The 26,258-nt window shown below is 42.0% G+C and overlaps 1 pseudogene; it reads right to left on the bottom strand.

Annotated features, from left to right (window-relative positions):
• The window catches only part of LOC104230082 (subtilisin-like protease 4), a 69,384-nt pseudogene extending 44,306 nt beyond the window's left edge, over nucleotides 1-25,078 (bottom strand).
• Nucleotides 25,079-26,258: the final 1,180 nt, after the last annotated feature.

Raw genomic sequence — 26,258 nt, 5'->3', positions numbered from 1 at the left:
GGTAGCACAATTGGATTTGGAACTAGTTTAGATGGATGTAAAAACTGCATTTTTACATGGAAACTTGGAGGAGGAAATCTACATGACTCAGCCAGAAGGATTCAAAGTTGCTGGAAAAGAAAATATGGTGTGCAAACTTGAAAAATCGTTGTACGGATTGAAACAATCTTCTAGACAATGGTACAAGCGATTTGACAAGTTTATGTTGCAGCAAGGGTACAAGAGAAGCAAATACGATCATTGTGTGTATTTGCGCAAGCTTAAAGATGGTTCCTTTATATATCTTCTCCTATATGTTGATGATATGTTGATAGCTTCCAAGAATTCAGAAGAAATTGAAAAGTTGAAGATTCAACTGAAGAAGGAGTTCGAGATGAAGGATCTGGGTGAGGCAAAGAAAATTCTTGGCATTGAGATAATAAGAGATAGACGTTCAAAGAAACTCTGTTTATCTCAGAAAGAATATTTGAAAAGAGTACTACAACGTTTTGGCATAGATGAGAAGACTAAGCCAGTTAGTACTCCCCTTGCTCCCCATTTTAAGCCAAGTACTACTATGTCGCCAAAAGATGAAGTTGAACGAGAATATATGTCAAAGGTACTGTAAGCACGTGATTTTTGCTTCACGGACAATCGCTCCAAAAGAAAACAAAAATAGTGACAAATGACTCCGCTGTACAATTCTTTCGATTTTTCGTGGCATGTGCTGTTTAGTCATTTATGGTTCGGTCCATGTTGCATTTGATCTTATCAATCAAAATACAAAGTATGTCTGTCATGGTAATCAAACCGTAATTCGGTCATTGAAAGAAAATTCAAAAAAAATATATATATGTGCATCGTCAGTTCAAGGTTGTGATTTAACTTGCTTAAACATTTTAATTTGGCGTGATATTGGTGTTGAAGTGTTACATTGTTGTTTGTTTTAATTTCATTTGTTTTATTATTTATTTGTTATTTTTCATTTTTTGTTTTAAAATTAGAAAACAAAGAAAAGTGATAAAAATTGATTTGGGCCCAAGAAATGAAACAAAATAGGCCCAAAACCACGTCCAAGGACCCGGTCCAAACCAGGCCTGCCCAGGCACCTCCCAAAACGACGCCGCATCAGGCGTCTGATCTGAGCCGTTCAAACACACCCATCCAACGGTCCACATACACACCCGTAACACGACCTGTTTAGCCGGTCCAACCCAACCCATCACTTAAACCCAAACGACCCCGTTTTAATACCAAACGACCTCGTCTCACCCCTCACCATCAGATCCAAGCCGTTGAGATCATCTGATCCAACGGCTCAGATCTAAACCCCTAGACCATATATAAGCTTTCTATCACACCCCACGCCCCCTATCCGAACCCCCCCTTCACTCATCTCCTTCCCTAAAGCCTGAAACCCCTCAAACCCTAGCAGCTACCCTGATTCCCCTTTCACCAGAACCCGGCGGCATGAATGCCGATGACCCCCTCTTGAACACCCTAAGACCCCCTCACTCTCCTGAACATGGATCTGTTACTCCATAGCCTCAAATCACCTCCCATCGTCTCGAATCTGGATTTGAAGATTCGAGACAAAACTCTATCTATGCCAAACCTCACCATCTTCATACCAGACACTCCCCTGACCTCCCTCGTGACTAAACCAGGCCTGGTTTGGTCCGAATCTACCCACAACTTCTAAAAAACTAGATCTGAAAATCCAGACCTTAGAACACATGAACCTGGGGAATCCGGCTAGCCTTAACGGGGGTTTGAGGTCTAATAGACCTTAATCAAGGTGTTCTCATGTGAGAACACCCTGATTAAAGTTTGTTCGGCCTCAAAGGGTCAAAGTTGAGTCAGATTTGGTTCAGTTTTGTTTGGACATTTTTTGGTAAGTTTTCTTTTCCTTTTTGTTTTATTCAACTGCTAGTTAAGTTGTCAGCATGTTTCGTTGTGTATGTTTGGTTATTTTCTTTTGTTATTTTCCATTCGGATTTCTTCCATCTATGTCAAAGACCTTTTATTAGGTCAGTTGATTTTCTGTGTATTCTGAATGTATTCTGTGGTATACATGATCGTCAATTAAATTAGTCGTCAAATGAGTTAATTCATATAGGTTCCCAGTGATTGAACAAAGTTGTCTGAAGTCATTCGGGACTCTATACGTGTTGTTTATATGAACGATTGATTGTTATGTGTTACGATTAATATAGTCGAGTCGATGTATGTCGTCAATTAGTTTCAGTCATTAATGGTAACAACTTGATCCGTGTTGTTTATTTCTACTGTGATCGTATTTGAATCCCATTAGGAACTGAATTGTATTGCCTATTGGTTTTGTTCAAAGTTGAATTAAAAGAACATCTAGGGGGTAGGTTATAATGGCAGTTCAGACTTTGAGCTTAAATGGATGCCATGTTCACTTAGTTCAGATGGTGGGCAGCATACGTATGGTCAGTTGTTTTGGATTAAAATAGCCTGACAGCACATGCTGTCAGATTATATTCCTGCTGCCCATACTTTGGTTAAATAAACAAGAGATTAGGACACTTTAACAACAAAAAGAGAGAGGGGCTGTCAGGGATTTCATGGGAGTTTTGTTATTTAAAATGAGTGAGTGGAAAAACAACAGGGAGGGGGAATTTTGAGTGGTCAAACAGACTGTAAAGTGTTAAGGTTAGGCTATAAAAGAGGCAGACTTTCCATTAGAAGGGAGATTTTTCTTTTGGAGCCGAAAAGAGGAGGTTCTTCTGAAAAAAAACTTAGTCTTGAGAGAGGTCTTGTGAGTTAAAGGAAACTGAAAAAAATATAAGGAAATTTCCAGAAACACTGTAACCAAACACTGTCTGAAAACTACAGAAGAATTCATATTGGTCAAGCTGTCTTGGCCAAGTTCTGTTGTTTGCCCTAATTGAGCTGCTTGTGATTGTTGAACTGCTGGTGTTGCTGCATCGAATACTCTATTATTTCTTTTGTTTCACTACTCTTTTCTGGGATTGCTTGTTTGGTGCTCGACCATCTGTTGGTTTTCTTTGTTCTGGAAACTGTTGCTGGTTGTCTGTGGACTGTGGAAAACACTTGTGGTTGTTGGTTTGTTGCTGTGTTGTGCTGTTGCTGTGTTTGTTGCATACTACCCAGCTGATCATTCCTTTCTTCTTTTGTTCTCTATACCAGGTACACAACCAATACACTGTCAAATGTAATTGGAAAATTGAGCATGAATACAAAAAGAAAAGACCTGAAGTTGACTTTCATACATAGATTGTTACATTAGATATCATGTACTGTATAATAATTTTCATTCCTGTGTTGACAATAGAAGTAGCCTGTATGCCCAGTGTATATCAATATAGATTAGCTGAATGATAGTTTATATATGTATGCTGATAGGTGAAAATATTCCCAATGAAATAGGTTGTATCTTAGACTTAGTTTAACTTTGTAGTATGTCCTTTAATGTAGGCCAAGCATGAAAATCGTACTCTACTAGTTAAGTTCTTTCCTTTCTGATAAACTGCTTCATATAACTGGTAAACCATGTTTTAAGACAAAGAACACGGAGACTGCAATCTCAACCTCACGAAGGTCGAGCCCAGGTCGAAACAGACCAAGCAGGCCTGCATCGAACAAACAATGGCCCAGGTCTGGTCCATCACGCATGGGCTGGATTTGGGCCCTTAATTTTTGCTCGGCTGACTGTGTACGTGGCCGTGCTTTTGATTTTGTGCAAGCACTCGGAATTCTGTATAGATAACTTGCAAGCATGTAATTAACTAGGGCTATCTACTGTTTTCAATTAGTAGAGACAAACGCGACAAGAAACGTAGTTGCTATAGGATATCCTTTTAAAATAAGGACGAGATGAGCCTCGACAAAAAATAAAGAAAAACGCACAAATTGCGGGGCCCTTGTTAAATATATATATATGTTGAAGCATTCAGTCCCTAAGGTGGGTCGTTTAGCAAATCTCACGACCCTCCCGGAATAATAACGCGATAGCCTCTTTAAGCGCGCATTTAATAATTTTACCTTCTTAAATTCGGGTGCGCATTTATGTGACCCAAATCCAAATCTCGACGGATTCGAAATGTGTTTCTAATCACGGGTACATTGATTGTGACGTGGTTCGAGATGCATGTCCATGACGTCGCAAATTCCTTTTAAAAATAGAACGAGACGAGCCTCGACAAACAAAATGTACAAAGCTGCGGGGCCCTCTAGATGTATGTATATATTAAAGTATTTAGAATTCGGGATATGCCGTTTAACGAATTTTTACGACTTTCCCCAAAATAACAAGACGCTAGTTGCTTTAGGCGCGCCTTTAACAATTTATTTTCCTTAATTCGGGTGCACATTTATGTGACCCAAATCCAAATCTCAACCGAGTCGAGATATATCGATAACCACGGGTACATTGATGTAACGTGGTTCGAGATATGTTTTCACGACGTTGCAATTCTCGTAAAAATAATAATAATGACAAAAGCGGTTAAAAGATAAAATTTGCACATGGTTCATAATTGTATTTAAAATCAGATAAATAAGCCGAATATAACAGTTGAGCGACCGTGCTAGAACCACGGAACTCGGGAATGCCTAACACCTTCTCCCGGGTTAACAGAATTCCTTATCCGGATTTTTGGTACGCAGACTGTAATATAGAGTCATTCTTTTCCTCGATTCGGGATTAAAATTGGTGACTTGGGACACCCTAAATCTCCCAAGTGGCGACTCTGAAATAAATAACCCAATCCCGTTTCGATTGTCCTTTAATTGGAAAAACTCCCCTGCCCCCTCGCGGGTGCGGAAAAAGGAGGTGTGACAGCTCTGGCGACTCTGCTGGGGAATTCCTTGAAACCCAGAACCACTGGTTCAGGGTTGAGAATTCGAGCTTAGAATAATTGTTATTATTTGGCTTTGTTTATTATCTGATTTTATTACATGTTTTGAGCCTAATATGCTAAATGCTGCTTTTACCGCTTTGATATTATTTGAACTGTACATATAAACTGTGCCGAAACCCTTCTCTTCTTACCTCCGGGAGAAGCTCGCTGGTCGAGACTCCCTATTCTGTTAGTGTCATACCCTGAAATAAGAAAGAGGTCAGACAAGTTACAAAGCCGGACGATCTCGCGGGTCCCCGGTACGTAGCCCCCTCCTCGACTCGAGTTGTCCGCTCGGGTACACAGTCTAGAACAAATACCCAGGTTGTGAACCTAGTATAACGAAACTTCATGCCGGATCCCTAGTAGGAACGCTTATTTGCATCATGTTGCATTTGACTTAGGGGACTCAACACAGGGGTTGGGTCCGTCTAGGACTAGCAACCTGAAATGAAAAGACCATCCTGCTGCATCCTATTGGTTTTGCGCATCTATTTGCTTCAGTTCCGCATGCTGACCGGTTTCTAAAAATTAAAGGGAAAAATAGGAGCGTAGGGAGATAATTACTTCTTTTGGAAAAACCAATGTCCGAGTAGTGTCGAAAATAATATAAAAATTACTTCTAGTTGGATTTTTTTTAAAAAAAATAATAATAATAATAATAAAAATTTTCTTTTTATCACTTTCAAAATCAAAAAAAAAAAGAGAAGGTATTTATTTAAAAGTAAAAAAAAACGGAAAATTCATAATTCAAAAATGTTGTTTCTTTCGTAGTACCCCTTTTATAAACTCAGACTAATAGTCCAAATATTTCCTAAAAAATAAATATTTTCTTTAGTCTTTATCTCTTTTCAAAAGAAAAAAAATAATAAAAAATATATATTCTCGTTTTCTAGGTTTATTTGATTTTCTCTATTCACGATATCCCGAACTACGCCGGTTTGATTCTCACCGGATGTGAGATACGTAGGCAACCCTAGTCGGGTTCAACCCCATTTTTGCTAAAATAGCCAAAATCAATAAAAAAAAAAAAGATGTGTCAAATTTTAAAAGAGTCATAAATAAGTCAGGTGATGCTGTTTTGTCATAAATAGCCGAATGTTCCCGAAAAGGGACGCCGGAAGGCTGACTTTGCATAAACAGCCACCTTTGGGTCTTGTTTAGCATTTTTGTCCAGTTGACCCACACAGCCTTAAAATCTTCGTCCCCGAAGTGTTTAAAGGCCGTGTTCAAAACTTGATCCCCTTTGTAAAATATTTTTGAGTCAAGTCATTTTGTTAAAATCACCTTAATAAATGTGCAGGATGAGCACGATGCAAAATGAACATTTTTCAATAATGACCAAAATCCCTGTCAAGTTACGGCTATGGTGGAATGATCTAGGTGTTGAAGGACAAAATGAGGTCAAGAAATATCTGAAAGGTCTCGTGGGTTTGTTGGAAATCCAGCCTCGGGGAGATATCATAAGAGCTTTGGTTACCTACTGGGACCCGGCACACAATGTTTTCCATTTCTCTGATTTTGAACTCACCCCGACTTTGGAAGAAATGGCCAGGTACATCGGGAATGCTGAACTTCCGTTGAGGCAAAAATACTTGGTCGCCCCAAGAGTTGTCACGGTACATCGGTTCCTAGATTCATTGAGGATACCTAGAACGATCCACAACCCGGATCTGGCAGCCGGATTTTGTACTCCATGCTTCATATATGATAGGTACGGTCATGAGGGGGGATTCAATAATCCAATCAACAAACTGTGCAGCAAAGGTGTTCGTCAGAAGTGGGACAAACACAGACGGGTAGCTTTCATGATGATGTTCCTGGGCCTTCTGGTATTTCCAAGGAAAGACGGAAACATTGATTTGAAGATATCCGGGGTCGTCAGCACTTTACTCACGCAAAATGACAGTACTCTCGCACCTATGGTGGTATCTGACATCTTTCGAGCTCTTACAGCTTGTAAAGCTGGGGGAAATTTCTTCGAAGGTTGTAACTTGCTCCTACAAATATGGATGACCGAGCACCTCTGCCATCATTCCGAGATTTTGATCCATGGTTCCCCAGAAAAGACTTGCATAGAAGAATTTTACACGAGAACCAAAGAGATCAGTTTGCCCAAAGGAGTCCTGGGATGGACCTCGTTCTTTCAAGCTCTTACTGCCAGCCAAATACAATGGACGCTATGATGGTTGCCTGTTGATGAGATCCTATATATGTCGGCAGCTAAAACTCATTTCTTACTGATGGGGTTTAAGAGCATTCAACCTTACGCACCCTGCCGAGTATTGAGACAGTTCGGAAGATGCCTGACAGTACCTCATGAGGAGGATCTTAGCACTCAAGCAGTTGAGATAAGTCCTAACGGACAATTCCCAGAAGCGAAGATTCGCCAAATCTGGAGTGAGTGTCAATATTTGAAATCAGATACTTGCGTGCGGGATCGAGCCAAAGGAGAGACGACGCCAGATTACCTTGCATGGTATAGAAGGGAATTTGAGCATGAAAGGCCGGCTAAGAGACCCCACATCCGGAATTTCACCGAATCATCGCAAAGGCAGTGGGATTGGTTAGCGAAGGAAAGAGGCTATTGCGCCGAAATCAGCAGGTTGAAGCGACAAATGGAAAGCTTGAAATATGAGCACAATGTGCAAGTTGCTACCAATCTGGGAGAGCGGAACAGGTTAATTCAGGAAAACAAAATGCTCAGAGCCCAGATCAAACAGATAAGGGTGGATGCGGATAAACAGCCAAGGCATCAATCAAACGAGCAGCTGATAAAAAGGCTAAAAAGTGAAATCAGGGAATGACAAGATGGTTTGGAGAAATCCGAAAACGTCATAGCAAAGCTCAGGGCACAGTGGGATACAAGAGCAGATAAGCATCGCCGATACCTGAATCAATTGGAAGGCGACCACGAGAAAATTGTTGCTAAAATGAAGAGAGAGATGGCTACACTTGAAATCAAAGCAGCTAATCAGGCCAAGGATCTCCAAATTGAGAGCAGATACTGGTACGACTTGTTGGCCCGAATGAAGTTAGAAGTACGGCAACTGAAGAATCAGCATATCCAGGATGCTCAGGTATTCAAGATGTGCAGCGATCAGATAAAATGCCTACTTATAGAGAAGAAGCAAACCAGAAATAGGATCAAGGCCATTGCCCATGCCATCACCCGACGATGTCTACGATGTGAGAACATGACCAGCGTTACCATCCTCTCGGCAGTGATGAGTTATGTCAAGCAGACCATGCATGAGCTGGAGCAACTTGAGAGGGATCTCGCACCTAGGACCGCGGCAAGGCCGAACGACGCCCCGCGGACACCAATTTTCAAAACCATAATGTACTTCATAAGTCAAAGTCTGTATCTTAGCACTTTTTGCTTGTTTTTTTATCAGGGTGATTTCTGGTCTATTTTTGAGTCTAGGCTTATTTTCAAAGTTTGCTCTTTCGTTTGCAAAATGTAGTTTGTAATAGGCCATTTCAACAATAAAAGGTTGTTTGCTTTTATGCTCATTTGTGCAGAACTACGCTTGGTTTGATTCGCGCGGGGACGTGATACGTAGGCAATCCCCATAAGATTGGACCGCTCTTAATAAAGAAAGAAGAGAAAATACAAAAATAAATAAAAAGGGAACAAATGAGCAAACCGGGATGACGCATGTTGTTCGAAGCGAAGCATGTAGAAACGGTTAACTGCCTAGGAGCATTGCATCCTCTATGTGTTGTGATCAAATCTGTTAAGCTCTAACGCTAACAAAGTTTGTTGTTGTCTGATCCAGACAAGTTAGTTGTTAAAGAACTCTGGCAACACACTCCTATCAAACCAGATCCAAAGGACCGATAGCAACAAGCATGACTACTTCAGAGAATAGTAATGAGGAAGAGAGGCCGATGAGCCAGTTGCTAAAAGAAGCGATGGAAAAGATTGAAAGGATGGGACTAGAGATGAATGCAATGCAGCTAGCCATAGCCAAAACACAAAAGAGCCCTGAAACACTGGGACACATGCCAGAATACCCTCACTCCGGCCCTTCCACAAGCCGCCCAAATCCCCTTTATCATCAAGAAAGAAGCCCTCATGATTCCCAAGCTCCACCACCCCATCAACCTCTCCCAACACCCAATATTCCCATTTTTGTGGGACCAACATCAGCCCCTTTGCAAAGAACGACCAGTGAGCCATTGTTTCAGGCTCACGATACACAATACTATCCCCCCGAGCCTACGTTTCATTCCCCCGAACCACAGGCTTACAATCCACATTTGGAAGTGCCGGCAGAGATTGAGAAGCCGGCTAAGGCCCCTAAACAGGATGAAGTATTGAGAAAGTTCAAAAGCCTGGAGCAGTCCTTCAGGAACTTGCACGGGCTGGGCAACCAAGTCAGCGTAGCATACAAAGATCTGTGCCCTTTCCCAGACGTCCAACTCCCGGCTGGGTTCAAGATGCCTAAGTTTGATTTATATGAAGGACACGGTGATCCCATGGCACATTTGCGGGGATTCTGTAGCAAAATGAGAGGGGCAGGCGGCAAGGATGAGCTGCTGATAGCTTATTTCGGCCAAAGTCTGAGCGGATCTGCACTGGAGTGGTATACCAGGCAGGATTCCAGTAGGTGGTATACTTGGGATGATCTGGCGCAGGCTTTTGCAGGTCATTTCCAGTACAATCTCGAGATAGTCCCTGACCGTCTCACATTATTAAGAACTGGGAAGAAACCCGGGGAAAGTTTTCGCGAGTTCGGGTTCCGCTGGAGAGAACAAGCAGCTAGAGTCGATCCTCCCATGAGAGAGGGAGAGATGGTGGACTATTTCTTACAAACATTGGATCCAACCTACTTTGGCCACTTGGTGACAACAGTTGGAAAATCTTTCAACGAGGTGGTCAAGATAGGGGTCATGATAGAAGAGGGTCTGAGGTCTAACAAAATCTTGAACTATTCGGCACTTAAGGCCACGACCCAGGCTATTCAGAGCGGCACGGGAGGTGCGCTGAGAAGAAAAAAAGAAGAGGTTGCCACGATCGAGGCAGGCAGTTGGTCCAGGGCTGGCAGGCCACACTACAACCAACCTAGTCCTCACAGGTCAAACTACCCATACAACCCACCACAAAATTTCTATCCACCTCGAGAACCACATTGTTCCGTACACCAGGCCCAAGTATATACTCAGCCTCCGGTTCGCCCGCAATGGCGTGCGCCGGTTCCCCAGAACATATATACGCCACCACAAAACACCTACCCTCCACCAAGGGCATATAGAAACCCTCTAGGGGCAGGCTTTCGGGGAAATCCAGATGCTAGGAATGACAGGTTGCGGAAACAGAGAACTTTCACAGAGTTGGGGGAAACCTACACCGTTTTGTTCCACAAGCTGAGGCAATTGGGTTTGGTTAGTCCTGTCCAGACTCGAGAACCAAATCCCCCACCTCAGAATTTGGATCGATCAATAAGTTGTGAATACTGCTCAGGGATGCTCGGGCATGACACCGAGAAGTGTTGGAAGTTAAGGCATGCCATACAGGATCTTATCGACACCAATAAGATCGAGGTCCAGGCACCGGAAGCTCCTAACATCAACCAAAACCCACTACCAGCGCACCACGAGACTCACATGATTGAGTTGGTGTATGAGGGAGGAGAGTTGAAAAAACCCTCACAAATAGTGATGATGATCCAAGTCGCCCCGAAGGAAGTCTCAACCAGTGGGGGAACGAAGGTACAGTCACAGGGAGAAAGCGTCAAGCCAGTAGTGATATTGGGAAAGAGCCAGTCCACCATAACAAGCAAACCCGATCCAAACAAGTTGGTAATATCAGGGGTTCCGCCCGCACCTGCTGTTGTGTTAAAGGGGGCATATAGAGAACTGGTCACCGTAAAGCCTGTAGTCCAGCTGCCGATGATTGATAGCAAGGCTGTACCTTGGAAATATGAAAAGGCGGTGGTGATGTACAAAGGAAAACAGGTAGAAGAAGTTAGTTGTGAAGCGCAAGGACTGACTCGATCAGGTCGATGTTTTGCTCCGGTGGAGCTAAGAAGAACCAACCCAGTTGCAACCAAGAAACCTGTGTCCGAAGAAGAGGCTGAGGAGTTCCTGAGGAAGATGAAAGTGCAGGACTACTCCGTGGTCGAACAGCTGAGAAAAACACCGGCCCAGATCTCGTTGCTGTCATTACTGATCCATTCTGAGGAGCATCGACGGGCTTTGATGAAGATATTGAACGAAGCTCATGTACCCAATGAGATTTCTGTAAACCACCTGGAAACCATTGCCAGCAAGATTTTCAAGGTGAACAGGGTAACATTCTCAGATGATGACCTGCCAATGGAAGGTACAGAGCATAATAAAGCTTTGTACCTAGCTGTCAAATGTGAAAACTCGGTGGTAACTCGAGTACTGGTGGATAACGGCTCAAGTGCCAATATTTGCCCACTATCTACCCTGAATCAACTAAAGATCGACCACGGAAGGATCCACAAGAACAGTATCTGTGTCCGAGGGTTCGACGGAAACGAAACAGCCACTGTGGGGGATGTTGTACTTGAACTGACCATCGGTCCAGTCATGTTTACCATGGAATTCCAGGTGTTAGACGCCACAGTATCTTACAACCTGTTGTTAGGACGACCATGGATTCATGCAGCCAAGGCGGTGCCCTCCACCCTACATCAGATGGTGAAGTTCGAGTGGGAAAGACAAGAGGTCGTGTTACACGGCGAGGATACAACGTGCACCATGGGCGGAACCATTGTACCTTTCATAGAGACCGCTGATGACAAAGGTCCTTGGGTCTACCAGATTTTCGATACAGGGTCGGCCAACAAAATTTCTGAAGGAGAAATCATCCCGCACCCTAGGGTAGCTGCCGCAACAGTCATGATGGTCTCAGAAATGCTGGGTAATGGATTTGTGCCAGGAAAAGGCCTGGGAGTCGAGCTTCAAGGGATTGTCCAACCTGTCTCCCTTCCTAAAAATCTGGAAACTTTCGGATTGGGGTTCAAACCAACCGCAGCAGATAGGAAGCAAGCGCGAAAAATGAAGAAGAGGGTCTGGTTTCTGCCTAAGCCGGTGCCACGTCTCTCAAGGTCTTTTGTCAAAGCAAGTGCTAGGGGGTCACCGGTCCTGAAGATTCTAGGACCAGTGATCGGTATAAATGAGGACCTAAATCAGAGTTTTGAGAGGCTATTCGCTGATGTCAGTGTGGTAGAAGCTGGAGAAGGTTCCAGCAGAACAGAGATACAGTTTGTGGGGCCTGAGGCCAAGACCAACAATTGGACAGTTACTCCTCTTCCTGTCCGAGGGGAGTCTTGGTAGTAGGCTTTGATTTATGTTTTGTGTGTTTTGTTTTGTCCGGATTATTCCAGGGTGTAATCCAAATTTTACGTTTGTCTTGTAAAAGTGTGAACCCTTTTATCCCGCAAGTTTAATAAAGTTTTCTCTTTTGTCCTATTTTAATTTTTGTTTTGTTCTTTTTTCTTTCTGAACAGTTCTCTTTTTACTGGTTCTAATGACATGGCATACACAGCGGATCTTCGACCTAGTCTAATAAATCAATCTGAATCCGACTCAATGATGCGAGAGGTCGTTTGTGACGATGAATCTGAATGTGATGAAGGTGAAGCCTTCGAAGAGATAAACCGAGAACTGTGCCAATTTGAAGAGAAACCCAAGCCTAACCTAAATGACACTGAGGCTGTGAATCTAGGAGACGTTGATAACGTCTAAGAGACCAAAATTAGCATCCACATTGAGCCGAATGTCAGGGAAGAATTGATCAAAACCCTCATGGAATTTAAAGATGTTTTTGCATGGTCATATGACGATATGCCTGGATTAAGCACCAATTTAGTGGTTCACAAATTGCCCACTGACCCGGCATACCATCCGGTCAAGCAAAAACTAAGGAAATTTAAAACAGAAATGAGTGTAAAAATCAAAGAAGAAGTGATTAAGCAGTTGCAAGCGAAGGTCATTCGGGTCACTCGATATCCCGAGTGGTTGGCCAATGTGGTACCAGTCCCAAAGAAGGATGGAAAAATCAGGGTGTGCGTCGACTACCGCAACCTCAACAAAGCAAGTCCCAAGGACAATTTTCCATTGCCCAACATCCATATCTTGATCGATAATTGCGCTGGGCGCGAGATCGGATCCTTTGTAGATTGCTATGCGGGTTATCATCAGATCCTAATGGACGAGGAGGATGCGGAAAAGACAGCGTTTATTACGCCATGGGGAACTTACTGCTATCGGGTAATGCCGTTCGGATTGAAGAACGCCGGGGCAACATACATGCGAGCAATGACTGCTGTGTTTCATGACATGATACACAAAGAAATCGAGGTGTACGTCGATGATGTGATCATCAAATCTTGGCGTCAGGAGGACCATGTAACAGACCTAAGGAGATTTTTCCAAAGACTCCGAAGGTATGATATCAAGCTTAACCCGGCCAAATGCGCATTCGGGGTTCCATCAGGAAAGCTGCTAGGATTCATCGTCAGTCAACGGGGGATTGAGTTAGACCCATCCAAAATTGAATCCATCCGAGATTTGCCACCACTAAGGAACAAAACAGAGGTAATGAGTTTGCTGGGTAGACTTAATTACATCAGCAGGTTCATCGCTCAACTCACCGCAACTTGTGAGCCCATATTTCGGTTGCTGAGAAAGGATGCTGCGGTAGGTTGGACGGCAGAGTGTCAGGAGGCCTTCGACCAAATCAAAGGGTATCTGTCTAATCCACCCGTATTGGTCCCGCCTAAGCCAGGGAAGCCCTTAATTCTTTATCTGACGGTCCTGGAAAATTCATTTGGTTGTGTGCTGGGGCAACATGACGACACAGGAAGGAAGGAGCAGGCCATCTACTATCTTAGCAAGAAATTCACAGTACATGAGGTCAAGTACACTCAACTCGAGAAAACATGTTGCGCCCTAACTTGGGTAGCTCAGAAGTTGAAGCACTACCTGTCTTCATATACTACTTATCTCATATCCCGTTTGGACCCATTGAAGTATATCTTTCAGAAACCTATGCCCACGGGAAGGTTAGCAAAATGGCAAATTCTGCTCACAGAGTTTGATATCGTCTATGTGACGAGGACAGCCATGAAAGCCCAGGCGCTGGCCGATCATTTGGTAGAGAATCCCGTTGATGAAAAGTACGAGCCCTTAAGAACGTACTTTCCCGACGAAGAGGTAATGCATACAAATGAGATGGAATTAACTGAGGAACCGGGTTGGAAGCTTTTCTTCGACGGAGCTGCAAATGCAAAAGGGGTTGGAATAGGAGCAGTACTCATTTCTGAAACAGGACGCCATTATCCTGTTACGGCTCAACTACGCTTCTATTGCACCAATAATATGGCCGAGTATGAAGCTTGCATTCTGGGTCTGCGCTTGGATGCTGACATGGATGTCCAAGACGTCTTGGTCTTGGGAGACTCGTACCTCTTGGTACATCAAATTCAGGGCGAATAGGAAACACGAGATCTAAAGCTCATACCATACCGACAATGCTTGCATGATCTGAGCAAGCGATTTCGATCGGTGAAGTTCAAACATATCCCGAGAGTTCACAATGAGGTTGCGGATGCCTTGGCCACCTTAGCATCAATGCTGCACCACCCTGACAAAATGTATGTTGATCCTCTGCACATCCAGGTACGTGATCAGCACGCTTACTGTAATGCCGTAGAAGAGGAGCCAGATGGCGAACCCTGGTTTTATGATATCAAGGAATACCTCGGAATGGGGACATATCCAGAACAGGCCTCTGGAGACCAAAAAAGAACCCTTCGGCGTTTGTCGAATGGTTTCTTCCTCAGCAGAGGAGTGTTGTACAAAAGAACCCCGGATTTAGGATTGTTGAGATGTATAGATGCCGGTCAAGCCACGACGGTTATGGCAGAGGTACATGCTGGAGTTTGTGGGCCACACATGAGCGGATATGTATTGGCAAGGAAAATCCTTCGAACAGGGTGTTATTGGCTCACCATGGAACACGACTGTATCACTTTCGTAAGGAAATGCCATCAGTGCCAGATACATGGATATCTGATCCATTCTCCGCCAACAGAGTTACATACGATGACAGCACCCTGGCCGTTTGTAGCATGGGGCATGGATGTCATTGGACCTATCGAACCAGCAGCATCCAACGGCCACAGGTTCATTCTTGTGACCATTGATTACTTCACCAAATGGGTTGAGGCTAAAACCTTCAAGTCGGTAACCAAAAAGGCAGTGGTGGACTTTGTTCACTCCCATATCATCTGCAGATTTGGAATCCCAAAAGTGATCATCACGGATAACGGTGCGAATCTTAACAGCAGCCTGATGAGAGAGGTATGCCAACAATTCAAGATTACCCACCGCAATTCCACCCCATATCGTCCCAAGGCGAATGGAGCGGTCGAAGCAGCCAATAAGAATATCAAGAAGATACTGCGAAAGATGGTGGAAGGATCCAGACAATGGCACGAGAGATTACCCTTTGCTTTGTTGGGTTACCGCACTACTGTCCGGACTTCCATAGGTACAACTCCTTATTTGTTGGTGTACGGAACTGAAGTCGTAATACCGGCGGAGGTTGAAATTCCATCCCTCCGGATTGTCGCTGAAGCCAAGATTGATGATGATGAATGGGTCAAAGCTCGGTTGGAACAATTAAGCTTGATAGACGAGAAAAGATTGGCAGCAGTGTGCCATGGTCAGCTATACCAGAAGAGAATGGCAAGAACATACAATAAGAAGGTGCGCCCTAGGAAGTTTGAAGTAGGGCAGCAGGTATTGAAGAAGATCCTCCCGCATCAGGTCGAGGCAAAAGGCAAATTCGCCCCAAATTGGCAAGGGCCTTATATCGTGACCAGAGTATTGTCCAACGGTGCTTTGTGTTTGACAGATATCGAGGGGAGATGTGTCGACATGGCTATCAATTCTGATGCAGTCAAGAGATATTATGCGTAATTTCTTTAATTATGGCAATTATTGGTTCGTTTGTTTGTATTTGGCATTTATTGGATAATGAGATGACGGAGGCAATTCTTTCTTCTATCCAAACACTTTTAACCCTTGCTTCCCCTTTTGAGCCTTAAGTTATTCTTTCATACCCCTCTTTTGAAATCACTAATGGAAAAGACATGGAAAAAAAGAAAAAAAAAAGAAAAAAAAGAGAGAAAAGAAAAGAAAAAAAAAATCTTTAAAGGAAAATGTAAAGAAGGAGAAAGAAAAGAAAAAAAAACAACAAAGAAAAAAGAAGATAAAATCATAAGAAATACAAAACCGTGGGAACTACGTTTGACCTGATTCCTCAAAGAGGATACGTAGGCGCCTCACGGCTCGGTAATAGTGTGCATCACAGTGTATATAGGATGCATAATGTACATAGTGTGCATAATAGGCACAGTGTGCGTAACGCACGTAGCTCAACCTAAGTGTAAAAATAAGATTCCCCAAGCAAGAAAACTGGGGCAGAGGTTATGTTTTAAGTTCCAACAAAGGTTTGATTCCAAAAGTTGTAGCACATCACCCATCAAATTATTTTCATTTTTATAGCCTTTCTTTAGCCCCACACCAAAACCAACATCAACGTCCAAAAGACCTCCCGATCAATGTCCAAGAGATGCCAAGTCAGGCAAATAAGGCCGAGAATAATACACCGATCACCAGCAAAGAAGAGGATCGTAAGACTGGGAATGAATTGATGGTCAAAGGAATCTCCAGAAGAGAGGGTCGTATCAACAACACCCCGATTCCTCGAAAGAAATAAAATGAGAGAGTCTTATCGGTGAAAACCTTCACAGGCACCGAAAGGCGAACGTAAGATGAGGGATATAAAATGAGAGAGTCTTATCGGTGAAAACCTTCACAGGCACCGAAAGGCGACGTAAGATGAGGGATATAAAATGAGAGAGTCTTATTGGTGAAAACCTTCACAGGCACCATAAGGCGCCGGGAGATGAGAGAAAGAGAGAGTCTCATTAGTGAAAACCCCTCGAAGGGCACTATGAGGCGACAAGACAGATCAACAAAAAGCGACCACATTCGCAACGAAATGGACACTCATTTATCATCCCCAGCAAGTCAGACCATCGGGCAAGTCGATTGATATGAATAGACTAGGTCGGGAATCTATGGTGCACGTCATGATCACAGGGACCAGTCATGTCCTCCAGATAAGTTCTTCTGAGTTTCTTCTCCCACCAAATATTGGTTCAGAAAGATTTTCTCCTTTTTCTATCTTTTATTTCTCTTCCTAAAAATTTGTCTTAAAAAGGATTTTTTTCAAAGCTTACTACCAGAGACCGAAGGGGAATTCATCCAATGCAGGATAACACAAACAGTCTTAAAGGCTGGCCCCAGGCAATGCAATGATCGTGCCTCGCAGTTTTTGGAGGAAGTAAGCTCCCAAAGGGAGTGGTTTCGGGAGTAAAAGCAGATTCCCACAACATGTGCTTAAAGAGAAAGCAGAAAAGGGAACAAATTGAAAACCAGCCCCAGCAGGCTAGAGACCCCCAGCAGGCAATTTTGTCCACTAACCAATTATGAGGACATAGAGCAAGAAAAGGGGAAGAGAGGAAAAATCATCCGCCGGAAAGGCACCCTCTACCACCACGATTAAAACTAATTAAATCCTTTTGTCTGCTGCAGGAAAACAAAGGATTGATGATGGCAGCGAGATGCAACGCCAGGGAAATCACCAAAAACCGGGGCAGAAAATTTTCTGCCGATTGTCAAAAATTTTCTCGGAAGAACGGGGAAACAATTTCAAATACATCTAAGTTCTAGGTCGCCCACCAGTATAATGCGGGAATACATTTAAGTTCTAGGTCGCCCACCAGTATAATGCGAGATACATTTAAGTTCTAGGTCTCCCACCAGTATAATGCGGGAATACATTTAAGTTCTAGGTCGCCCACCAGTATAATGCGGGAATACATTTAAGTTCTAGGTCGCCCACCAGTATAATGCGGGAATACATTTAAGTTCTAGGTCGCCCACCAGTATAATGCGGGAATACATTTAAGTTCTAGGTCGCCCACCAGTATAATGCGGGAATACATTTAAGTTCTAGGTCGCCCACCAGTAAAATGCGGGAATACATTTAAGTTCTAGGTCGCCCACCAGTATAATGCGGGAATACATTTAAGTTCTAGGTCGCCCACCAGTATAATGCGGGAATACATTTAAGTTCTAGGTCGCCCACCAGTATAATGCGGGAATACATTTAAGTTCTAGGTCGCCCACCAGTATAATGCGAGAATACATTTAAGTTCTAGGTCGCCCACCAGTATAATGCGGGAATACATTTAAGTTCTAGGTCGCCCACCAGTAAAATGCGGGAATACATTTAAGTTCTAGGTCGCCCACCAGTATAATGCGGGAATACATTTAAGTTCTAGGTCGCCCACCAGTATAATGCGGGAATACATTTAAGTTCTAGGTCGCCCACCAGTATAATGCGGGAATACATTTAAGTTCTAGGTCGCCCACCAGTATAATGCGGGAATACTTTTAAGTTCTAGGTCGCCCACCAGTATAATGCGGGAATACATTTAAGTTCTAGGTCGCCCACCAGTATAATGTGGGAATACATTTAAGTTCTAGGTCGCCCACCAGTATAATGCGGGAATACATTTAAGTTCTAGGTCGCCCACCAGTAAAATACGGGAATACATTTAAGTCCTAGGTCGCCCACCAGTATAATGCGGGAATACATTTAAGTTCTAGGTCACCCACCAGTAAAATGCGGGAATACATTTTAAGTTCTAGGTCGCCCACCAGTATAATGCGGGAATACTTTAAGTTCTAGGTCGCCCACCAGTAAAATGCAGGAATACATTTAAGTTCTAGGTCGCCCACCAGTATAATGCGGGAATACTTTTCAGCTCTAGATTTTGGAATCAGTAACCCCACCTAAAGGCGGAAGGTTACAACAGAGACCCCCAAGCAGGAAACAATAAAATCCCCAGCACCAAGGAGCGGAAGGCTGCAAAAGCAAGCGCGCGATTCAAAAGGAAGAAGGAACGCGTCTCAGAAGAAGCAGTTGGGAACGTTATAGCATGCCCAACATAACGATTTTGATGAAGAAAGCCATACCACTGAAGAAACCATGGAAAGGCTTAAAGAAGAGGGCTATGTTCCCAGCAGATCAAGCGAAGTGATGAAAACTGGTATTCAGAAAAGGCGAAGGACCAGTATCATCCCCCCAAGTTCACAAAATAAAGGCATCAGAGGAAAGCGCTGGCCGAAAAGAAAACAAGGCAACAAGAACCAGTCGAGGATAGATGAGATCTCATGATCCATAGTCTAGCTTAGCTTCTTGTTTTTCCTTTCAGACAATGTAACAAGGAGATCAGTGAGCAGTAGCATCCTACAGTAGCATGCAACAACGCACAACAGCAGCGAGCACTACAGTCACACGGTAGTCCCAGCTACCAAAATTTCCCGAACTACATTGACCTGATTCCTGTTCAGCCCAGGATATATAGAAAACCTCTGAAGCAAAGGTTCGGTCAAATCTTTTTCAAAAAATGCTTCACACGGAGTACTCGGACGAGCAAAAATCGCCCGCTTTATCTTTGCGCGAAAACCCTTCGTGTCTTCGTGCAAAGAGGGGCAGCTGTAAGCACGTGATTTTTGCTTCACAGACAATCGCTCCAAAAGAAAACAAAAATAGTGACAAATGACTCCGCTGTACAATTCTTTCGATTTTTCGTGGCATGTGCTGTTTAGTCATTTGTGGTTCGGTCCATGTTGCATTTGATCTTATCAATCAAAATACAAAGTATGTCTGTCATGGTAATCAAACCGTAATTCGGTCATTGAAAGAAAATTCAAAATATATATATATATGTGCATCGTCCGTTCTAGGTTGTGATTTAACTTGCTTAAACATTTTAATTTGGCGTGATATTGGTGTTGAAGTGTTACATTGTTGTTTGTTTTAATTTCATTTGTTTTATTATTTATTTGTTATTTTTCATTTTTTGTTTTAAAATTAGAAAACAAAGAAAAGTGATAAAAATTGATTTGGACCCAAGAAATGAAACAAAATAGGCCCAAAACCACGTCCAAGGACCTGGTCCAAACCAGGCCTACCCAGGCACCTCCCAAAACGATGCCGCATCAGGCGTCTGATCTGAGCCGTTCAAACACACCCATCCAACGGTCCACATACACACCCGTAACCCGACCTGTTTAGCCGGTCCAACCCAACCCATCACTTAAACCCAAACGACCCCGTTTTAATACCAAACGACCTCGTCTCACCCCTCACCATCAGATCCAAGCCGTTGAGATCATCTGATCCAACGGCTCAGATCTAAACCCCTAGACCATATATAAGCTTTCTATCACACCCCACGCCCCCTATCCGAACCCCCCTTCACTCATCTCCTTCCCTAAAGCCTGAAACCCCCCAAACCCTAGCAGCTGCCCTGATTCCCCTTTCACCAGAACCCGGCGGCATGAACGCTGATGACCCCCTCTTGAACACCCTAAGACCCCCTCACTCTCCTGAACATGGATCTATTACTCCATAGCCTCAAATCACCTCCCATTGTCTCGAATCTGGATTTGAAGATTCGAGACAAAACTCGATCTATGCCAAACCTCACCATCTTCATACCAGACATTCCCCTGACCTCCCTCGTGACCAAACCAGGCCTGGTTTGGTCCGAATCTACCCACAACTTCTAAAAAACCAGATCTGAAAATCCAGACCTTAGAACACATGAACCTGGGGAATCCGGCTAGCCTTAACGGGGGTTTGAGGTCTAATAGACCTTAATCAAGGTGTTCTCATGTGAGAACACCCTGATTAAAGTTTGTTCGGCCTCAAAGGGTCAAAGTTGAGTCAGATTTGGTTCAGTTTTGTTTGGACATTTTTTGGTAAGTTTTCTTTTCCTTTTTGTTTTATTCAACTGCTAGTTAAGTTGTCAGCATGTTTCGTTGTGTATGTTTGGTTATTTTCTTTTGTTATTTTCCATTCGGATTTCTTCCATCTATGTCAAAGACCTTTTATTAGGTCAGTTGATTTTCTGTGTATTCTGAATGTATTCTGTGGTATACATGATCGTCAATTAAATTAGTCGTCAAATGAGTTAATTCATATAGGTTCCCAGTGATTGAACAAAGTTGTCTGAAGTCATTCGGGACTCTATACGTGTTGTTTATATGAACGATTGATTGTTATGTGTTACGATTAATATAGTCGAGTCGATGTATGTCGTCAATTAGTTTCAGTCATTAATGGTAACAACTTGATCCGTGTTGTTTATTTCTACTGTGATCGTATTTGAATCCCATTAGGAACTGAATTGTATTGCCTATTGGTTTTGTTCAAAGTTGAATTAAAAGAACATCTAGGGGGTAGGTTATAATGGCAGTTCAGACTTTGAGCTTAAATGGATGCCATGTTCACTTAGTTCAGATGGTGGGCAGCATACGTATGGTCAGTTGTTTTGGATTAAAATAGCCTGACAGCACATGCTGTCAGATTATATTCCTGCTGCCCATACTTTGGTTAAATAAACAAGAGATTAGGACACTTTAACAACAAAAAGAGAGAGGGGCTGTCAGGGATTTCATGGGAGTTTTGTTATTTAAAATGAGTGAGTGGAAAAACAACAGGGAGGGGGAATTTTGAGTGGTCAAACAGACTGTAAAGTGTTAAGGTTAGGCTATAAAAGAGGCAGACTTTCCATTAGAAGGGAGATTTTTCTTTTGGAGCCGAAAAGAGGAGGTTCTTCTGAAAAAAAACTTAGTCTTGAGAGAGGTCTTGTGAGTTAAAGGAAACTGAAAAAAATATAAGGAAATTTCCAGAAACACTGTAACCAAACACTGTCTGAAAACTACAGAAGAATTCATATTGGTCAAGCTGTCTTGGCCAAGTTCTGTTGTTTGCCCTGATTGAGCTGCTTGTGATTGTTGAACTGCTGGTGTTGCTGCATCGAATACTCTATTATTTCTTTTGTTTCACTACTCTTTTCTGGGATTGCTTGTTTGGTGCTCGACCATCTGTTGGTTTTCTTTGTTCTGGAAACTGTTGCTGGTTGTCTGTGGACTGTGGAAAACACTTGTGGTTGTTGGTTTGTTGCTGTGTTGTTGCTGTGTATCTGCTGTTGCTGTGTTTGTTGCATACTACCCAGCTGATCATTCCTTTCTTCTTTTGTTCTCTATACCAGGTACACAACCAATACACTGTCAAATGTAATTGGAAAATTGAGCATGAATACAAAAAGAAAAGACCTAAAGTTGACTTTCATACATAGATTGTTACATTAGATATCATGTACTGTATAATAATTTTCATTCCTGTGTTGACAATAGAAGTAGCATGTATGCCCAGTGTATATCAATATAGATTAGCTGAATGATAGTTTATATATGTATGCTGATAGGTGAAAATATTCCCAATGAAATAGGTTGTATCTTAGACTTAGTTTAACTTTGTAGTATGTCCTTTAATGTAGGCCAAGCATGAAAATCGTACTCTACTAGTTAAGTTCTTTCCTTTCTGATAAACTGCTTCATATAACTGGTAAACCATGTTTTAAGACAAAGAACACGGAGACTGCAATCTCAACCTCACGAAGGTCGAGCCCAGGTCGAAACAGACCAAGCAGGCCTGCATCGAACAAACAATGGCCCAGGTCTGGTCCATCACGCATGGGCTGGATTTGGGCCCTTAATTTTTGCTCGGCTGACTGTGTACGTGGCCGTGCTTCTGATTTTGTGCAAGCACTCGGAATTATGTATAGATAACTTGCAAGCATGTAATTAACTAGGGCTATCTACTGTTTTCAATTAGTAGAGACAAACGCGACAAGAAACGTAGTTGCTATAGGATATCCTTTTAAAATAAGGACGAGATGAGCCTCGACAAAAAAATAAAGAAAAACGCACAAATTGCGGGGCCCTTGTTAAATATATATATATATGTTGAAGCATTCAGTCCCTAAGGTGGGTCGTTTAGCAAATCTCACGACCCTCCCGGAATAATAACGCGATAGCCTCTTTAAGCGCGCATTTAATAATTTTACCTTCTTAAATTCGGGTGCGCATTTATGTGACCCAAATCCAAATCTCGACGGATTCGAAATGTGTTTCTAATCACGGGTACATTGATTGTGACGTGGTTCGAGATGCATGTCCATGACGTCGCAAATTCCTTTTAAAAATAGAACGAGACGAGCCTCGACAAACAAAATGTACAAAGCTGCGGGGCCCTCTAGATGTATGTATATATTAAAGTATTTAGAATTCGGGATATGCCGTTTAACGAATTTTTACGACTTTCCCCAAAATAACAAGACGCTAGTTGCTTTAGGCGCGCCTTTAACAATTTATTTTCCTTAATTCGGGTGCACATTTATGTGACCCAAATCCAAATCTCAACCGAGTCGAGATATATCGATAACCACGGGTACATTGATGTAACGTGGTTCGAGATATGTTTTCACGACGTTGCAATTCTCGTAAAAATAATAATAATGACAAAAGCGGTTAAAAGATAAAATTTGCACATGGTTCATAATTGTATTTAAAATCAGATAAATAAGCCGAATATAACAGTTGAGCGACCGTGCTAGAACCACGGAACTCGGGAATGCCTAACACCTTCTCCCGGGTTAACAGAATTCCTTATCCGGATTTTTGGTACGCAGACTGTAATATAGAGTCATTCTTTTCCTCGATTCGGGATTAAAATTGGTGACTTGGGACACCCTAAATCTCCCAAGTGGCGACTCTGAAATAAATAACCCAATCCCGTTTCGATTGTCCTTTAATTGGAAAAACTCCCCTGCCCCCTCGCGGGTGCGGAAAAAGGAGGTGTGACAGGTACCATACGCAAATGCTGTTGGTAGCTTGATGTATGCAATGGTTTGCACAAGGCCTGACATTTCACAAGCTGTTGGAGTTATTAGCAGATATATGCACAATCCAGGGAAGGAGCATTGGCAAGCTGTGAAGTGGATTCTACGGTATATTCATAATACTGTAGATGTCGGGTTAGTTTTTGAGCAGGAAGACAATCAGTTTGTAGTTGGATATTGTGACTCAGATTTTGCGGGTGATATGGACAAACGAAGATCAACTACTGGTTATGTGTTTACTTTTGCAAAGGCACCAGTTAGTTGGAAGTCTACTTTGCAGTCAACAGTTGCTTTGTCTACAACAGAGGCAGAGTACATGGCTATTACAGAGGCTGTGAAAGAGGCAATTTGGCTTCAAGGATTGCTAAAGGAGCTTGGTGTTGAACAAAAAGGTATCACAATTTTTTGTGATAGTCAAAGTGCTATTCAATTAGCGAAGAACCAAGTTTATCATGCAAGGACGAAGCACATTGATGTTCGGTATCATTTCGTACGAGAAATCATAGAAGAAGGTGGAGTCATGGTGAAGAAAATTCATACTATAGAGAATCCTGCTAATATGCTGACAAAAGTGGTGACTGCGGTCAAGTTTCAACATTGTTTGGATTTGATCAACATTGTTGAACACTGAAGATTGAAGATGAAGACACAACCAAAATTTGTTATTAAGAGAAAATTGAAGATGTGGAATTTTGCCAAGGTGGAGATTTGTTGAAGTTGTCAAACTCCCACATCGGTTGGGGAGAAAAATTGTTGGGATTTTTTCCTTATAAAAGGAGGCCTAATGTTTAGGATTTATACACACCTCTCATTTGCTTCTTATATTCTTAAGGCATTTGTATCTTCTCTCTTTAGTATTATTTCACTTGTATTTTTGGAGTGGAATAAAATATTGGTTGTGTCCGAAGAAGTAGACAAAATTGGCTGAACCTCGTAAATTCTGGTGTTCCTTTTATTGTTGCTTTATTATCTTATTTATTATTTGGTGGCTGCCATAATTTTTGGTATAGTAGTTGTGACTCATTCACACTATATACATTTGGTTTCCGCAGCAGTTACTTCATCTGGTGTTAGCCTAGCGGCAAAGCCATTTAGGACGTTGCGATAGGAGACAACCATACGTGAGGAGGGAGAATTTTCCGAGATTAACGTGTTTGACGGCAAAAATGAATGGTGTCAATTATGCAAATCTTCAAAATTTGAGAAAAATTGACCTTCATCAGGTGACTCTAGATGTACAATGTAAATCTCTTTGTTGTTTTCACTTGCTAATGTAACTATGGATTGAAGATAAATTATGGAAATGGCACTCAGGTAAAGTGTTGGAGCCATGTTGAAACTATAAGTGCTAATGATACACTTCTTCTACAAAACCAAGTAGTATATATTAATTGTCATTAAGTGGACCTTGTTCTGCTGTTCTATTTAATTATCACTATTATACTTCGTTTAACAGTTACTTTCACGTGGAAGTTATCGAAAGAGTTGGAGTTCAGAAGAGATATATTTAACTGCTTTGTTATGTATGTTCCACTTGGATTGATTTTAAATTATATAATTTCCTGTTTGGACTATAAAATAAACGCCAAAGACGAGGCATTTGGAGCTTTTTTTGGCTGTTAGCCGAATACAAATATACTCCAGTATTTATTTATTTTTCTAAAAAGCCAAAATCATTTGCAGGCTGAAGACTATTAATTTTCCAAATGGCCAATCATCTGTAAGTTCTCTTTAGTGGCTACTATATAAACATCTCTATATCTGATGGAAAGAAAACCAAGCGCTTGCTAACAAAGCTTGTTGTAAAACTCAAGTATCAAGTTTTCTCGATCTTCACGGAGAACTCAAGTTGTTTTTATGTAGTTGATGTACAGATCCTAATGTTTCTTCTCTACTCACCTTAGATCTGTTCAGTATTCTCGAAAAATACATCTTATATTATGTTTAGTTACTACTATAAAATATTTTTCAAATGAAAGGAGGAAAATGATGACTTCCTAACTTAACTTATTATGAGCAGAAGTTATTTCTTATCGTATACATAAACTTGGAAAATGTATGAAGAAAACTAGTAGGCGTAAACCTCAGGAAAAAAGGAAAAAAAAAGACAATAAAAAATTAGAGCTACATACAAAAAATCCGGCATTTTTTCCTTAAAGGAGGTTAAACAACATTTTAATATGAATTTAAGTTATGTAATCTGATATTGTAAAGAATTTTTACACTATTAATATATTTTTATGTGAAATCTTTTTAATTGTCATGTTGGTGCTGTTCTTATTATAGGTATAACCTATATGATCATGAGATTAACTACGACGAGTCAAGTTAAGAGCCTCTACATGCTCTAGAGATATTCATTGACCTTTTATGCCTGCAGTTAATTTTTCTATATATTTTTCAGATTATTATTTTCTACAGTTAATTGGATTTATTTTCAAGTACAACCTTTATTTAATGCATAGTCCAATCTATTACGACAAAAGAAAAACATATTAGTACAAGCTAAGTT

Source organism: Nicotiana sylvestris, chromosome 2, assembly GCF_000393655.2.
Source record: "Nicotiana sylvestris chromosome 2, ASM39365v2, whole genome shotgun sequence".
In the NCBI taxonomy this organism is placed as follows: Eukaryota; Viridiplantae; Streptophyta; class Magnoliopsida; order Solanales; family Solanaceae; genus Nicotiana; species Nicotiana sylvestris.
The sequence above is the reverse complement of the archived record's forward strand: the minus strand, read 5'-3'. Positions and strand labels throughout refer to the sequence as shown.